Source organism: Schistocerca gregaria, chromosome 4 (assembly GCF_023897955.1).
Source record: "Schistocerca gregaria isolate iqSchGreg1 chromosome 4, iqSchGreg1.2, whole genome shotgun sequence".
Taxonomy (NCBI): domain Eukaryota; kingdom Metazoa; phylum Arthropoda; class Insecta; order Orthoptera; family Acrididae; genus Schistocerca; species Schistocerca gregaria.
The window spans coordinates 654048674-654067783 of record NC_064923.1 but is presented as its reverse complement, the minus strand read 5'-3'; the positions used below and the strand labels follow the sequence as shown (position 1 = coordinate 654067783).

General features: G+C 42.0%; 1 protein-coding gene across 4 annotated transcripts in view; it reads right to left on the bottom strand.

Moving 5' to 3' along the window:
* Positions 1 to 8525, bottom strand: part of LOC126267398 (thymidylate kinase) — a 73429-nt gene extending 64904 nt beyond the window's left edge. For 2 of the 4 annotated variants that reach the window (XM_049972604.1, XM_049972602.1), the window contains exon 1: positions 7983 to 8210. The gene's annotated coding sequence lies outside the window, so the exon portion shown is untranslated. Of the gene's footprint in view, positions 1 to 7780; positions 7908 to 7982; positions 8211 to 8410 lie in introns of those variants that run through there. The other 2 variants (XM_049972605.1, XM_049972603.1) reach the window with 2 other exon arrangements.
* Positions 8526 to 19110: the final 10585 nt, after the last annotated feature.

Sequence of the window (19110 nt, the reverse complement as noted above, 5' to 3'; positions counted from 1 at the left end):
CATGCAGATTTCTGGGACAGAGTTTAAGCACAGTTTCATTCAGTGAGAGCACCGAGGCTCGGACAGATCTCCACAGCCACAGCAGGCTGCAGCAATGTGATGGCAACTGGACCCTTCTATGAAGGGGCTACGGCACTGACCTCAGAAAATGCTATAACCAACACTGGCAAATTCCTCACCAGTTGCTGATGTGTTACCATGTACCTTTGTACAATGGGAGCTCAGTGCAGCCACTGCTAGAAAGCACTGGGAAGAAGATAGGAGTAATTGTAGAACTTCTGGAAATAAATGTCTGTCAACTGAATGATGTCTCATTAGTGCCCTGGTGCTCTACAGGACTCCAACAGTGCAACTTCGTTTGTCTATTCTGCACTCCTCTACATCTATACTCTGAAAACCACCAAGAGTGATTAACTGACTTTCTAGGGATAGTTTACATCTGTCTTCATGAGTCTGCCAGGTCAGTTGCTTTGTATCCCTGTGATGCTCTCCCATGGATTAAACAAACCTGTGACCATGTGCTGTCCTTCTGTGTATGTTCAATATGCCCTGTTAGTACTATCTGGTAGCGGTCCCACAGACTTGAGCAATATTCTAGAATTGGTCACACAAATGAATTGTAAGCAATCTCTTTTGTAGACTGAAGGCACTTCCCCGGTATTCTACCAATAAACTGAAGTATACCACCTGCTTTACCCACAACTGAACCTTTGAGATCATTCCATTCCATATCCATACAAAGTGTTACACCCAGGTACTTGAATGAGTTGGTTGACTTCAACAGTAACTCATTGATAATATAGTCATAGGAAACTAGCTTTTTTTTCATTTTATGAAGTGCAAAGTTTTACATTTCTGAACATTTAGAGCAAGTTGCCAGTCTCTGCACCACACCGAAATCTTATCAAGATTGTCTGAATATTTATGGAGCTTCTCTCAGATAGTACTCCATTATGGATAACTGGATCATCTGCAAAATGCCTGGTCTTACTATTAATGTTGTCTGCAATCTTCTCCTTCCTCCTTTTTTTTTTTTTTAACTATGACACTGTTTCAAATTCAGAATTATTTTACTTTTGTGGGTGAAAAGCACAGGAATATCATGACAGTCTTCCTATTGCTTAAAAAGTTCACTTCTCAGAATAGGCAGTCTTGTACTTGTTTTTAAATATAATCTGATGGATATTTCAAGCAAAAAAGGAAAATGCAATGTTTATGCTACTCAACTTCTTAACACCTAGCATCAAAAGTTTGTCCAAATATGCAATAATATAGTTGATTGATTACCTTCTACCTTCTTTCTAAAATTCACAAACCCAATCATCCTAGCCGTCCCACCGTAGCTGGTTACCAAGCCCCCACAGAACGTATCTCTGCCTACATAGATCAATCAACACAATCTGGAACCACATCACCCTAATTCAGTAGTTAACCTTTCCTCCAAACCTCTCTCCTAATCCGAAACCTCTGTCCTTTCCAAATGCCTCACCTTCAGCCCCACTCCTAGGTTCAACCAAACAGCCCTCGTCAAAGATTTACTGTCCTACTCTCTGCTGGAAATATCACTTTGCCACGAAGAAAAATGATCCTACGCCTACTCCTAATGATCCAACTCCCCAAGACACTATCCAAATTGAACCCTGCCTGGAGCAGTTCCATCCTCCGTCAAAGCAGGACCCACCTCCTCTTCCTCAAATTCACCCTCTCCAAACATTCCAGGAATTTCTCACTTCCAGCCTTGCCTCTCAATCCTTCTTAAGAAACCTTAATCCTACTCCCAACATCACCACTGCTGAAGCCCAAGCTATCCGTGATCTGAAGTCTGACCGATCCATCATCATTCTTCCAGCGGACAAGGGTTCCACGACCGTGGTACTTGTTCGTCGGGAGTATGTGGCTGAGGGACTGCGTCAGCTTTCAGACAACTCCACATACAAAGTTTGCCAAGGTAATCCCATTCCTGATGTCCTGGCGGAGCTTTAAGGAATCCTCAGAACCTTAGGCCCCCTACAAAAACTTTCACCCGACTCCATCAACCTCCTGACCGCACCGACATCCCTACCTTCTTCCTAAAATTCACAAACCCAATCATCCCAGCCGCCCCATTGTAGCTGGTTACCAAGCCCCCAAAGAATGTATCTCTGCCTATGTAGATCAACACCTTCAACCCATTACATGCAGTCTCCAATCCTTCATCAAAGACACCAAAGACTTTCTCGAACGCCTGGAATCCTTACCCAATCTGTTACCCCCGGAAACCATCCTTGTAACCATTGATGCCACTACCTTATACACAAATAATCCGCACGTCCAGGGCCTCGCTGCGATGGAGCACTTCCTTTCATGCCGATTAACTGCCACTCTACCTAAAACCTCTTTCCTCATTAACTTAGCCAGCTTCATCCTGACCCACAACTTCTTCACTTTTGAAGGCCAGACATACCAACAATTAAAGGGAACAGCCATGGGTACCAGGATGGCCTCCTTATACGCCAACATATTCATGGGACGCTTAGAGGAGGCCTGCCAACCAAAGTTTGGTACAGATTTGTTGATGACATCTTCATAATATGGACTCCAGAATCTCCTCTCCAACCTCAACTCCTTTGGTTCCATCAGATTCACCTGGTCCTACTCCAAATCCCTTGCCACTTTCCTTGACGTTGACCTCCATCTGTCCAATGGCCAGCTTCACTTGTCCGTCCACATCAAACCCACCAACAAGCAACAGTACCTCCATTATGACAGCTGCCACCCATTCCACATCAAATGGTCCCTTCCCTACAGCCTAGGTCTTCGTGGCAAACGAATCTGCTCCAGTCGGGAATCCCTGAACCATTACACCAACAACCTGAAAACAGCTTTCGCATCCCGCAACTACCCTCCCAACCTGGTTCAGAAGCGAATAACCAGAGCCACTTCCTCATCCCCTCAAACCCTGAACCTCCCACAGAAGAACCACAAAAGTGCCCCACTTGTGACAGGATACTTTCCTTGACTGGATCAGACTCTGAATGTGGCTCTCCAGCAGGGATACAACTTCCTCAAATCCTGCCCTGAAATGAGATCCATCCTTCACGAAATCCTCCCCACTCCACCAAGAGTGTCTTTCTGCCGTCCACCTAATCTTCGTAACCTCTTAGTTCATCCCTATGAAATCCCCAAACCACCTTCCCTACCCTCTGGCTCCTACCCTTGTAACCGCCCCCCGGTGTAAAACCTGTCCCATGCACCCTCCCACCACCACCTACTCCAGTCCTGTAACCCGGAAGGTGTACACGATCAAAGACAGAGCCACGGGTGAAAGCACCCACGTGATTTACCAACTGACCTGCCTACACTGTGAAGCTTTCTATGTGGGAATGACCAGCAACAAACTGTCCATTCGCATGAATGGACACAGGGAGACAGTGTTTGTTGGTAATGAGGATCACCCTGTGGCTAAACATGCCTTGGTGCACGGCCAGCACATCTTGGCACAGTGTTACACCGTCCGGGTTATCTGGATACTTCCCACTAATAGCAACCTGTCAGAACTCCGGAGATGGGAACTTGCCCTTCAGTATATCCTCTCTTCTCGTTATCCGCCAGGCCTCAACCTCCGCTAATTTCAAGTTGACGCCGCTCATACCTCACCTGTCTTTCAACAACATCTTTGCCTCTGTACTTCCGCCTCCACTGACATCTCTGCCCAAATTCTTTGCCTTTACAAATGTCAGAGTGTGTGTGTGTGTGTGTGTGTGTGTGTGTGTGTGTGTGTGTGTGTGTGTGTGTGTGTGTGTGTGTGTGCACACGTGAGTGCATACCTGCCCTTTTCTCCCCTTAAGATAAGTCTTTCCGCTCCCGGGATTGGAATGACTCCTTACCCTCTCCCTTAAAACCCACATCCTTATGTCTTTCCCTCTCCTTCCTTCTTTCCTGACGAAGCAACCTTGGGTTGCGAAAGCTTGAAATTTGTGTGTGTGTTTTTTATTGTCTCCTATCAACATAACAACGGTTTCGTTTGGTAAGTAACAGCATCTTTATTTTTAGATATACTTTTCCCACGTGGAATGTTTCCCTCTATTATATACATATAATATATTTATATATTTACGATATTACTTAAGGTTTCTGATTTTACAAAATAAGCACAAATGTTACAGAATTGCACGATCAAGGAAAGATTCAAACAGAAATATTAATGTTCTCTAAAATTCATAAAACTGGACTTAACTCATTCTTTCCCTTGACCCTTCAACTGTTATGTCTAATTTTTAATGCAAAATTGTATCATTGTATACAAACCAAAACCTGTATCATGTACATAACAAGTGGTTGATGAATAAATAACATAACAAAAGGTAATTCCAAAATTAAGCTGCTCAAAAATCAGGATTTTTTTTAATTACCCTGGCTCCACTTCTACTTAAAAGTCAACCTATTATGCTCAAATAATTGTTGTCAACTTCCTTAATAATGATTTTGTCAAAAATAGTAGTGTGCTGAATGTATGCTCAAATTATTCATAAATTTATTAGTACACAACCTTCCTGGTCACTCTTTGTGGGGATTCCAACCTGGCTTAACATCTACAAAAGGAGTTGAAAGTACTGTTTCCCCTCATTTTATATTCATTTGAATTCAAACTGTGTGTAAATGCTACTTTATTGGACCTTGGCAAAGCTTTTTATTCTGGCAGTCATATAATGGTATTAAAACAGCTCTACTGCTATGGCTATAAAGCCACAGAGCTGCATTTGATTAAATCTTATCTAAGTTACGGAAATTACACTTTAATGATGGGAATTCAAACTTTCTAAGACTTACACAAGAAGTTCCACATGGTTCCGAGCGAGGGCTTTTGCAATTCATGGTTAACATAATGACCTGCCTATTACTGCACCTTGCAGGTCTCTGTACTCTATGCAGATCATGCAAATTTTGTTAATGGTGGAACACACTCAGAAGCACTAAAAAAAATGGGGGGTGAAGAAACTCTTCAAAATTTCTTACACATGTTCTGTGGAAATCAATCATTCTAAAATTGTAAATGTTCTGTATAGGCTCAGCAATAATGACAATGATGGTAGTGCAACTAATTGCCTTACCATCTTACCATTCATTTTGAGCCGAAACTAGCATGGATAACTAACAAAAACTGCCAGGTCTTTATAATTAATGTGCAGATACTCACAGAGGTGTGCACTGCAATTATCATATGGCAGTGAAACTTGGTAGATTTTCTAAGGTGTTAATGTGGAACCAATTTACACTGGAAAAAAATTGTTCCAATTTTGGCCAATAGGTGCAAATCAGTGCTGTGAATTCAAGAAACGCATATAGAATTTTTTCCACATATAATTGATTAGGTCAAACAAGTGAGAAAAGCGTAATGTCAGTTTCCAGAATGAGATTTTCACTCTGCAGAGGAGTGTGCACTGACATGAAACTTCCTGGCAGATTAAAACTGTGGCAGAAATGAAGCTGTGAGGACAGAGTGCGAGTTGTGCTTGGGTAGCTCAGATGGTAGAGCACTTGCATGCGAAAGGCACAGAGTCTCGGTCTGGCACACAGTCTTAATCTGCCAGGAAGTTTCATAATGTCAGTTTTATTATTAACCACTACTTACACATTGTGTTCCATAAAAGCACCGGTAACATCTAGATACTGTGTAGCAGCAGATTAGAGCCCACACTGGGTCTCAATAAGTAGCTGCACTTTAATAATAATCACCTGGTATGTAGTGGGTGTAAAAAAAAGGTACGGCAAAACATTCAGGAAACATTTCTGACACATATAAGAATAAAATTTAGTATATGGATCTGAGTCTAGAATGTTTTATTTCCATGTTGGAGCTTGTTTTCTATTTCTCTTCATAATCATGAGTAACACACAGAAACTGAACATACCACCTTTACATGAAATGATTTTATCACATGAAATGTTCAAAATACCCTCTTGGTTATGTTTTGTTAGAATGTACACCTATAGGAAGTTGTAATTCTCAAGTTCACTGCTAAAGCTTGTTACTCCATTTAAATGAAGGTAATGTTGACATGTGACTCACTTCATTGTTTGTGTTTACAGGTGACTAACTTCATTGCTCCACTAGTATCATTTACATAGTATCCATCACCTGTTTGATGTTAATCATGGACTTGGTTCCCGGAACAGTGCGATGGAAGTGTACTTGAATGCGGAGCTGGCGGAAGCCAAATTGCTGTATGGATTAGCACATAGTAATGGCTATGCCAGTCTACATTAGTATCAAGACAGATTTTTAGAATGACAGTGTACTGACAGGTGAAATGTTGGAGCAATTTATTGTCGTCGTAAGGGGTATGCAACATATAAGCCTCCCGGCTGGAGGAGGCCAAGAAGGATGAGGACACCTCAACTGAAGAAGGAACATCTTTGTGCAGTTGGCAACAACTGTAGTGTCAGTGTATTATCTGCAACAAGTAATGTTTGTGACATAACTGTCTGCAGAGTACTAAATGAGAACCAGCTATACAAATGTGCTGTTCGCGAATGAAGTTTTCTTTCAAAGTTGATGATTAATGTGTTGAAGGGTTGTAGAAACTGGGCTCCAACATGGAAATAAACCAGTTCCAGACCAACATCCATATAACATATTTTATCACTCTATTTGTGAGAAATGTTTCCAGAAAGTTTGATCATACTTGTTTTTACACCTTGTATACAAAAAATTACCCCAAACTACATTTTTCCTAACCAAGCATGTTGCAAGCTGCAGGTTGTGCAGTTGACAGAAGTTGCGCAATTGAAATGCTATTTTCCAACTCTTATTCCAGTTTTCACAACCATCTAACCTATGGATTACTATTGTGAGGAAAATTATTGACAGTGTAAAGTGTGTGTACTTAGCAACTGTTGCATCCCTTTACATACTTATTTGTTGGGTGCAGAAGCACAAACAACAATATTCTATACATGACCATGATAAACACCTCACACATGCAGGGATACAATTATTCAACATGCCACCAAGGCAAGCAGGCACTGTGTCACAAATTTGGTTTATGAAAAATTTATTTTATGCAAGAGACGATTTTTGAACATGTGATAAAATCATTATTTTCCCTTACTGTTGCTGTAACTCCAACTGTTAATGCTATTGGTATTGATTTGTGTGTACTGTAAAGTACAGTACAGTAGGCTACCATTAATAATTATCATTTAGCTACTTACCTATTTTTTAATGTTATTAATATGTTGTATAAGATGTAAGTTATATATATTTAAAATGTAGTTAATAGATTTCCTATCAAGCAAGATTTTTCTTAGTTGTATAAAATGATATAGGCAGCAGGCCTGCACTGTATGCAGGCATTTCTTGAACAAACTGTAACATCACTGATAGTATGCACAATGATAGATGATGGATAAATAAAAAAGTAACATGGATACTAACTTAGAAAATTTCACGAAGCAGTACTCATGGACGGAAGGTCTTTTGAGTTCTTCATCTCGCATCAGGATAAACAGTTAGGATATTAGATCAACAAACCACAGTGGTGCAATTAGCATTCTGCCCATGTCCCACAAGTGAATGTGCCTGACATATGTGGTTTCCTTATTTTGGCTGTTTTCAGCTTTCGGCGACAAAAACACCGGGTTAAGTATTGCTGAGGCATAGTTACTACAAGGTGTCGTCGACCGGGTAATTCCTAACATATCAACTAAATTGCTTCTGGAGATTTCACTGTGGGTACTTGGTGTAACATGATTACACGGGTAAAATTTTTTGTTGGTATGATTACTGCTCGTTCATTACCTTTAGCTGATATTAGGAAACGCAGTTTCAATTCACCGACGCTTGACTGTTTTCATACTCATAAAACGCCCTTAAAGTGTTGAACGGCTTACGGATGTACAAAGAACTGTTATTCCACAGTAATACAAATATATATGTGATTGTTATTCCATAACAGTACCTTTCCAATACTGCATATAACTTAGGTAATACGTAAACTTACTTGCTGAAATCGTGTGCTCTCTACATTCAAAAAGTAACGGTTCGAAAGTGGCATTATTTGCAAATTACGAAAATGACTTCTTACACTTGACCTACTATAAGGATGATCAAGTTCAGATCATCCGTTCAGATCAAGTCGATTTCATGTTGCGCTCTTGTAGTGTAAAACTCAACTGTAAACAAACACACGCCAGTCTGACTAAAGCCTAATTTTAGTTCTGGTGTCGGCACTGAGCTGCCAAGTTGGCGGTAAACTTGAACTAGCTAAAATGTAGGTTCTCAAATCTTATTTACTTTTTTATTTATTAGCCCATAAGATAGCTTTCAAGCTACATAAGGCACCATCCATAGTTACATATATATGTAGCATATTTTCTCCAATCATGTCTTAGCTAAAATAAATGGAATGTAATTAACTGCGCTCTTTACCATTGGTGAATGTGTGCTGCACTTTTTTGCCACCTGTACTGCCATGGGTCAAAGGGAATAATCAAACAGCATTAACTCGGACTGACGGGATTTCTAGTCAACACGAGTTAGATCTTTACCATAGTCTAACATTGTGTCTACTAAATCGAGTTGTGTTCAAGCGGTACGCGGCGGTCGCCGCTATCGATGACAGGTTGGTTGGAGTTATCGTCGTCGTGCAGACTGAACACGAGTTGAACCGATTGGTTTAATGCCTGCAGAATGGGACATCACTCACCGTGATCTCTAAAAATGCAGTAGCTTGTTATGATTTATTTTGTTTGATCGAAATTCGCTACGCGTTTGATAAGTGTTATTTACAAGTGGGTCTATACATAACATAAGCGTCATAGCACCTCGCAAATATATATCTATATTAAAATTTTGAGCGGCAACCATTCATGAACATGGCGACGCATTCGGCTACCTTAAAATCGCCCGATCACTGCCCAAACCTTACAGCAAATTCAAATTATCTCATGAGTGTATTTGCAAGTTCAGTCTGCAGTGTGACATCCATTAATGCTTGTGTCGAGACATTTGGCTGCCTTAAGGTCATCAGATCGTCGACAAACTATTACAGCACATTCCAGTTATCACCATCGTCAAAACTTAGAAACTGTGGACTGCCGCACAGTTTGCAGTAATACCCGAGAATAGGCATGTGGCTACCTTATGATCGACCAATGGCTGTCAAATATATACTGTGAATTTCGGATGTTTCACTCCTATATTTTCAAGATTTCAGACTAAAAGATCTGATATTGTGGTCTATAGTGCGGTATTCATGAACAGGTATTTGGCGACCTTACGATATTCCGACAGCTGTCAAACTCCATATAACACGTTTCAGGTTTTCTCAAGTCTGTCATCAAAATTTCAAACCGGAAGACAAAAAATTGCAGCCCGTAGCACGGTATGAAATCATACTCGTGAACAGGATTTTGCTCACCTTATGATCAAGCAATGTCTGTCACTATTTATAATGCGAATTTTGAATGTTTCACGTGTCTGTTTTCAAGATTTGAAACTAAAAGATCCAATATTGCGACTTTTAGTGCCGCTTGCAGTTAGAATCGTGAACAGCCATTTGGCAACCTTGCTATCGCGTTGTAGCTCCCAAACTAAAAGTGATAGGAATGTAATTTAAATTGATGTATACACAGCTGGTGTTACTGATTCCAGTGCATGATAGAAACAACTATTGTTCCATTTAAAAAATTATATCTTTTTGTTGTAATTTTTTGGATAATAACACAATAAACTATGTTCGTAGCAGACAGTGTAACGTTTCTTATGGTGATCCACCGCAATAAATATTTCCGTCGCCTATTACTTCGGAACTTACAGAGGCAAACACATTTAGTGAAACACCCTCTATATGTCTGCGTGGCTGCCGAATCTCTCCACCCCTTCCCCTGGCCACATGGTTCTGCTACCTTTGATGGGGAGCGTTTGATGATGTTTGGCTTGTGGGGCACTCAACGGCGTGGTCGTCAGCGTCCACACAAAGTCCCAACTTTTTCACAGTCCAATTCTTTACACAGTCCAATCTAGCCACTGTCATGAATGATGATGATGATGATGATATGATGAGGACAACACAAACAACCAGTCCCTGGGCAGAGAAAATCCCTAACCCGGCTGCGAATCGAACCCATGACCTCGTGATCCAGAGGCAGCAACGCTAGCCACTAGGCCATGAGCTGCAGACTTGGTGGAGAGAGTGACCCATCGTTCGACTCCCTGCGCATTCAGTCTAACCCAGAGGTGTCAATTGTTGGGGGAGTTCTTAGTGTACAGCTGCTACGTAGTGCAGGGTTTTAAGCAGTCACCGTTGATGAGATTGTCGTGGAGCCTCATCTCAATTGATTCTTTGATGATACTCTCCTGAAGCCTCTAGTTCTGCATAAAATTTTTGTTTTCTGAAATTCTAGCGTATGTCACACATTGAGGCTGTTCTACCACTGTCGATATACCTTTATGGCCTAGACGTATGTATCTAGTACCAGATGTTCCATGTAATGTTGTAAGATGCAGTGCCGTGTTTGCCCAATCTACTGGTGGCCACACAAGGGATGCTATATCTGCAGTATTTTGCGGCAGCGCGGCTTCCTTTTGTTCTTTACCTGCACTTACCTGTGAACTCGTTGCAGCAGATCAATGGTAGGAAAGCTGAGCAGAAACCTACTGTACTCAACTTGGACCAGGCTGCATACAATGTAACTATTCCAACAACCAGGAAAAGGTCTTAATTTTGAATGAAATGTGGAAATACTGGTAAAACTTTTGTATATTCTGAAACTTGATAATGTACATATTCACTGCCAAGCCTGTGCTAATCTTAACGCAGTCATGCACAAACCCATTCATTCACGTTAGCAAGTTTTTGGTAACTTATTTCCTGAAATCTGAATGGCTACTAAGCATGGATTGTTCTTATATAAAAATGCTCGCCACCAATCTGCTCAATATGCCATGCGAATTTAATGTCTTTTCTCATACACAAAATTACTTAAAAAATCCGTACTTTCTAAAAAAAAAAAAAAAACACACCGGAATAAATATGCCTTCATTTTAAAACACTTTTGGAACATGTAGCACAACTAAAACCAACAAATTATAACTTCCTTTGGAGCTCTTACTACACAAGACCGTATCATTGAAAGGCTGGGCCCGACTTCTCTAAACTGCTGTAAGCATTCTGTATCTCCAAGTGAAACTGATTGGTTAGTTTTCTTTAAGGCCAATAGAAAAACATTATTCTCCCGCGTTAGTCTGTGCTTGTAATAGCTATCCAATCAACAAATAACACACTTCCGAACTGTACTTTTTTCAGAAATAAAAATTAACATTCTCATATTTTATTTGTACTTTAAATTATTAACTTTTTCCATTTGCACTCGAATTAGCTTTCCTTTTATCATAAAGTTACTTTACATATTATGATACAAAATTCACAGTCTCTTAAAAATATCTCACGCTAGTTCGTACAGTGTTTATCAGTAGAACAATGATCTACATATTTACTTTAGACCACATTCACGCATCATTCACACTACTAAAAACATATACAAAACTGTAAAAACATAAATAAGTAAAAAAGCCTTCAAGAAATAAACAAAACTATTCACAAAACATTCTCTTGACGCCGGCCGCGGTGGTCTCGTGGTTCTAGGCGCGCAGTCCGGAACCGTGCGACAGCTACGGTCGCAGGTTCGAATCCTGCCTCGGGCATGGATGTGTGTGATGTCCTTAGGTTAGTTAGGTTTAAGTAGTTCTAAGTTCTAGGGGACTGATGACCACAGCAGTTGAGTCCCATAGTGCTCAGAGCCATTTGAACCATTCTCTTGACCTGTTTCTGAATGACTATGTGCCCTACGTACTCGACTGAACCAGTTTCAGACCATGTGTCACTGTGCAGGCACGAGTCATTCTCCTGATACATACGCTCTCGACAGGAGCGATGTAAGGCGCCACGCTTCAATCTGTATCTGCAGTTGTAGTTTGCCATTCACTAAGTGAAGCATATTTTCAGTTTTTCGTGGTGATTGGAAGATGGCCTTGATATTTTTCTTCAAGGATTCTCGCAAGGAATAAAGGCGAATTTCTCTTCCTCTGCCTCCTCTTTGAGAACAGTTATATCATTAATTTTCTTTAATGCATATCTAATCTGCGCTTTGCTGTACCCTTTGGTGGAAATACATCTCTAAGGTGTTGCAGCTGAGAAGACAGGCTGTCTTGGTCACAAATGGCATTTTCCCTGCGTAACAGAGTCGTTAGAACAGTGTACTGCTACATCAGATGGTGGCACCTCGTTACATGAATGTACAGTTCAGTGTGAGTCTTCTTTTTCTAGACTGCATATCCTAGGGTACTGTCTACTATTCTTCTTACTAGAATGTCCACAAATGGAAGATACCCATTCTATTGTAGTTCCATCATGAGCTGTGTTTTGATGGACGCCATTCAGGCTGTGCAGAAACTTATTCAGGACCTCTCTGCCATATTCCCACTCAACAAAGGTGTCATCCACGTAACAGAAGAAGCTTTTAGTTCTGAGCTATGCAATGTTTATTGTCATCTCCTCAAAGTACACCATATGGAGAGTGGCAATCCCGACAGCAAGCGGCGAGCTCATGACTACTTCATCAACTTGTTCATAGAACTCACCACATTTAAAGTAAATTGTGGTCAGTACCTGTTTAAATGGCTTCGCCAGCCAAATTCGTGGCCAAACTGAAACACATGCGACTGCAGAAAGACGATCTGCTAGCGAGCTTCGACATAACACCTCTTCTCACACAAGCACAACTTCAAGACCCCTTGATTCTCTTAGCAGATCATTTTGAGCCCCAAATGGTGAAGCAAATAAAGCGCTGCATCCCACGACGCTTCATGGAACACATTAGATGTTCATGTTCAAGGAATAAAGGTAATGGTAGAACACACCCTCAATGAGGGACATGCATTCGAATTTCAGACAAAAATATTTTGTGCTGAGCTACAGTCTTTTGGGAGGACATTATAAATTAAACGCTACCAGCTAAGTTCTACATTGAATCATGCATTAGTAGCTCTATGCCAAGAACACACCCAGCAGTTGACGTTTCTCAAGTCTGGGTAAGACTGAATGCATTGAGTGTCAAACAGCAGTCCGTGCAACCCTCCCTCCTCACCCTCCACCCTCCTCCCCTCACCGCAGGTCCCTAAACCCTAAACCCTGTGTGTTGGGAAGGGATTTATTTTATTTATTTATTCTTTGGGCAGGGCCTCTAGATGATGTTTCAGCTGACACTATAGTGTGCATCATACAATTTTATTTATACTATAAATGTACAGTAAACATAACAGGATTATATTTTATTGGTACTCATGAGATTATTGTGTATTTTCTGTTACAGTCAGCGGCTAACATGCAATCTGACGGCAGCCACTCAGTTTTATATATATGTGAAATGCCTTTATAATGTTGACAAAGCTCAGCCTGAGCTAGTGAAGCGAGTGCATAACTGCTGTTGCGAACTACACTACTGTGGCTGATGGAAAGCTGTGATGGTGTGCTTGTGCTGCAGCTTTTGTGGAAAGCAAATTGTTACTGTGTCACTCTCACTTGTCGTGTTTTCGCGTACAGCAAGGTCAAATGAGACAGACAGAATGAAGCTCATGCAGTGAAGGGGCCTTCAGTCATGAAACTCAGCGAGTTAGTGATCAACAGGACAAGGAAGACAACGACACACGTATCTCTCTCCTCCACATCCAATGCAGAGGTACAGTATGACAGAAATGTGTGACAAAACAGCCAGCTGCTACAAGAACAAAGTCGCCTTGAGTCTGTTGACTCTGATGTCACTATCGAGCTGCAAGCAGCGGGCATGGTCGGCTGCAGGGCACTCGAGAATACTGTGGTCACACATATTGTTGAGGTGTCGAGGTACAAGAAGACGTCACCACGACAGCGTGACAACATGACGAAGGTGCTCCTCCATGGGTTGCCTTGGATTTGCAATGAGGCAGCTGTCAAAGAAGGGCTGTTGCAGGCTAGTTTTGTGGACGCAGCAATCAAGCTGCATAATTGGTCAACCAAGAAGGAGCTGCCACTGTCTGTCATCGCTGTGCAAATGACACATGAAATCTTTGTGCTGCAGAAGCTCCTTGGCTTCCTGATCGAAATAAAGACTCTCCCTCCAGGCCTGGATCCTAAGCCAGGAAGAGGGCCATATGGTTAAATTTTGACACAGTGCCCTGAGATGTGTCAACTGCTCGCTCCAGCATGAGAGCTGCACCTGTGACAGAAGAAGAGAAGAAGCTCTGATACGTGCGCACTGTTACTCGCCTTATGTCTCGGACCATGTCTGAGCCACAGACGAGAAGACCATTGCCAAGGGAAAACGCCATTAATGGGGAAGGCGCCAACAGAGGGCAGCAGCACAAGCAAGAAGTGAGCAGACAAATGTCGCTTCCGCAGACTATGACGGACCAGAATATTTCAATAGGGGCAGTAGTGCGAGGGGCTGTCCACGAGCAGAAAAGAGGACAGTGTAGCCAGCATCTGAGACATGGCAGATGATTGCCGACTGCAATGAGCCGAAATATCGCGCCAGCGGCGGGGGAGGGGGGAAGGGGGCGGGAACCAACTGTCAGCAGAAGTGGGGCCAGTGCAGCCAGCACCTGAGAAGGATAAAAAGAAGAAGCGGGCGACCCTCCCATTTATTGAAGTCGACCATAGGGGAACTGTGCTCCTCAAAGATGCTATGACGAAAGAGAGAGTTGCATATAAGACTGTCTTTATGGCAAATGCCGAAAACGCCAACTACCAGCTACGAAAGCAATATGAGGTGATTATCAAAGCCTCACTGTCTTCCAAGATGATACATAGAAATGCTTTAAAGGGTAGTCAAGCTGAGGCAGTGGAGCTCCCCAACCAATGATGTCCTGGATCGTGAGGAGGAGGGGGCTACAGCCAACCTGGACCTGCTGCCACACCCAGTCACCACTGACGGAGTGCTGCAGAGGCAGTCTCACAACAGCACATGGCACTACCACACAGATTTATGAAGAGCAGATGGCTATGACATGGCCATCAAGCTGCATGATACCCACTACTAATGTAACCTATCTCTGCATTTGCTGGAGATAGCAACCAAATCCTCTACTGTTCTTACTACTTATCCAGACCCCCCCTTGTTGCAGAGGTTTTTTTTCCCCATGGTGCTTTCGCCCTCTGCCCTAAACACACTATTTCTTCATGAGTTTCTGTCCATTCCATCTCCAAATGAGCTGGTATCAGTGGGACTCTGACCGAGACATTTGGACAACATCACAATCCTGCATCCCGTGGTAAGCTCACTTCATATAACTAATCGGTGCAGAGGTGACAGCAGAAATTTATCTGACGGTCGCAGTGCTAGTGCAGACATGGAGGGTGTCCACTCTTATCGAAAAAAAAAAAAAACCTCTAGACTTGATTGCTGCTACTGAGCACACTGCTGTTGGAACTTATGAGGACTGTGTCATCATGCTCTGCTGTTAGCATTAGTAAAGTTGTCATGTGTCATTGGTAAGACACTAGCAATTGTCGTGTAATGCTGCAGCAAGGGCTCAGGTAGTCGTACAGACACTTTTGCTGAAGAGAATATGCAGTCTGCCACGATCGAGATCAAGGTGGTGTGCCCTTCCTGCATCAGTACAGAGACAAGACATGGGTGGAGCTGCACGGTCCCCTGACGACTGCTGCAATCTCGATTTTGACGTCAAGTCTGTAGATTTTGGTGCCATTATCGAGAGACAGGCACAAAGCATGGACAACTTCATGCCGGTCAAGACTGCTGCTGCCAAATACATCATAGTGGCGCCCAAAAAGGAGATGATGCCATCATGCAGTGGGAGAAGTCAACTGAGACACTACTATGAGGACTTTTATGGATCCGCAGTGAGGCAACAGTCAAGATGGGAGTGCTCTGCTGCATGCAGGGTTCAGAGCTGTGGCCATCAAACTCCACAACCAAACAAACAGAAAAGAACAGCCACTCTTCATCATCGCCAAGCCAGTGGCTGATCCTCAGCGAAACAAATGTAGAAGCGAGATTTTTGATATGCAGAATCTCCTTGGCTTTCCTATGAAAGCCGAGATCCTCCCATCATGCCTGGATCCTTAACCTCAGTTCTCTAGGTGCCAGGGAGATGGTCACATAGCAAAAGATTGTCACAATGCTATGAAGTGTGTGAAGTACTCAGGTGAGTTCGTCAGCTTCACCTGTGACAGAAGAGCAATCCAAGAAGAATTGTTGGAGGAGACAAAGACATGGAAAGGCCATGACTTTGCATCCAGAGCCGAGCAGAGCCAAGCCACCAAGGACTTCCCCTCTCGGCCGCGGTGGTCTAGCAGTTCTAGGCGTGCAGTCTGGACCCGCGCGACTGCTACGGTCGCAGGTTCGAATCCTGCCTCGGGCATGGATGTGTGTGATGTCCTTAGGTTAGTTAGGTTTAAGTAATTCTAAGTTCTAGGGGACTGATGACCACAGTACTTAAGTCCCATAGTGCTCAGAGCCATTTGAACCATTTTTGAACTCCCCCCGTCACCACCACAAGTAATAGAGACGAGGGGGGAAGCTTCCTGAGCATTGCAGAGTAGAGGCAGTCAGCATCAGTCAGCTATGAAGAACAAGTTACCTTAATGGCAGAAAGTGGCACATAAACAATTTGTGTAACAGATGCCTGGTGCACCCTGGTAGATGCTGCCCTGTAAGAAGCAGAGACAAAAGTCAGGGAACAGTACACTGAGATGGAGGATGCCCATCTCCTGCTGTTGGAAGTCTACAATTGGCAAACACAAATGGAGTCATGAGTGGCACAAACCAAAGACACAGGGGCACAATGACATCCACACAAATTGAGGCACTCACATCAGTAACAGGGAATGCAGACGATCATGACATATGGGCCAAAGTTGGTCATGTTGATCTTTCGAGTGGTCCACACAACGGAAGTCATCATAGCAGAAGCAGCTCCAACACCTGCAAAGGGACATGGGTAGGATCAGCAGGAAGTCACAGAGTGATGAAAGAGTCGGTCAACATAGCATAATGATGCCTCCCAAGTGATTTAAAAACTACAAACTGAGTATGGAAAAAGAGCAAAGGCTACACAGACACCGAAGGAAGGAATACAGCCACACTCCGATGGGGAAACACCCTGTGGACTAAAAAAGTGCTAACACTAGCAGTTCTAGACAGGATTTGTAGAGGTTTCTGATGGCTGTGATGTAAGTACCAGAACAGTCCACAACAACGCCCTCCAAAGTATTTCTTACTGGGAGATAAGCCAGCTAGAAATACAGAAAAATAATAAAGATGCAAGCAGAATAACACAACGCAAAAAGGCTGACAATAGCAGCCAAAACGCCTTCAAACAGCCTGCTCTCTTCCGAAAGGGGAGGTGGAAAATAAAAGCAACCTAGACACCATATACCAGAAGAAAAGAGTGACACGATCTCACTGAATGACACTCATCAAAACTTTGAGGAATTTCCATGCAGCCACCTGGATGGAAGCCCAAGATTTCATCAGCAGTGTATGTCATTAAAGTTTAGATTCGATTCAGTTTTCATTCCATAGACCCAAAAAATGAGATGATTCTCATGGGTGTGGAACATGTCAGAAAGTACGACATAAAAAACATAAAACATTTGAATATAATATTTACTACCCTGATCATTTGTCAGGAGACAGTCGAAAATAAGGAAATACAATGCAGTAAACTGGGACAGCTAATATTTACAGAATTAACGCACTGTCAGAATGAAACACTGTTATTCACCATTAATAAATTTATCATACGAAAAATACCTAATGTTGACTGTTGTGACGAAGCGTTGTCAAAACTGAAATCTAACAGATATTTTTACTTAAGCTGACTTAACAGTCTCTGTTAAGACATTCATCTATCGAGTAGAAGAAGTTGCCTATCAAAAAGTCTTTCAAACTCTGTTGAAACCGCGCTTTATGTGAAACCAAGTTTTTAACAGTTGCTGGCAATTTATTAAAAATGTGTGTTCCTGAATATTGTACCTCTTTTTGGACCAAGGTAAGTAATTTTAGGCCTTTATGTAGATTCTTCTTATTCCTAGTATTGATACTGTGTTCTGAGTCATTGGTTGGAAATAGAGGTGTATTACTTGCAACAAATTTCATTAACGAATTACAGAAAAACATTAAAGATGCAAACAACCCAAAAAGGCTGACAACCCAAAAACACAACTCAAAAAGACTGACAATGGAAATTGATTGTCTACATTCACAGATATTGAATTGTTTCTGTAATCACCACCTCCCCCCTTCCCCATCAATTTTCGAGTACATTTCTCGTGGGGAAACAGCGGTCTGGGTAAAAGTACTTTAAAAATGGATTACAAACAGTTTCGACCGCATCAGAACGTTTATTATAATGATTGCCGGTTTCAGTCAGTTTACGTTCATGGAGTTAAAGCACCTGCTCTGCTCACCACCACCGCGTACCATCATTGTACAAGGATCTGAAGATGGTCACATGCTGTCTGAAACTGGTAACGATTGAAATAAATAATTAATTGCGGTCGAGACCTTTAAGAATAACATTTCCATCCTGCAGATCGAAACTTAATATTTGGCAAAGAAATATTTACCGTATTTCATAACGTTTTGCTCTTAGATGCCCACCTAAAAATGAAAAGCTATTCAGTATTAATATTGTAGGTAACACTATTCTCATGTTGGGATTTATTCTCCTTTTATTTAATGAAAATTCGTTTGTCTTATTTAGTGCCTCATTTCATTTCAGTATTAAAGGGAAGTATTTTCTTCAACTAAATATTGAATATTAACCGGAAATCTTCCGAGGCAAATGATGTAATTATCTGTGGTATCATGAACTTCATAGTCGTTCGTCGAGTAGGCCTGTGGGTGCCCAAAAATGTAAAAACGGGCACCTGACAAAGGGCTCACTGTTTCTTTCAGAAACAAAATGTCCGGGAACGGATTATCAGAAATAATTGCCGTAACAATGCGCTGTTCATAAGTTCGTCATGTAAGTTAACAGCGGCGTAAAATCATAAAGCAGAGGGAATGTTCGCTGTTTAGTGATGTAATGGATGAAGGCCAACAGTCCGCTGTGCTGTGACTTGC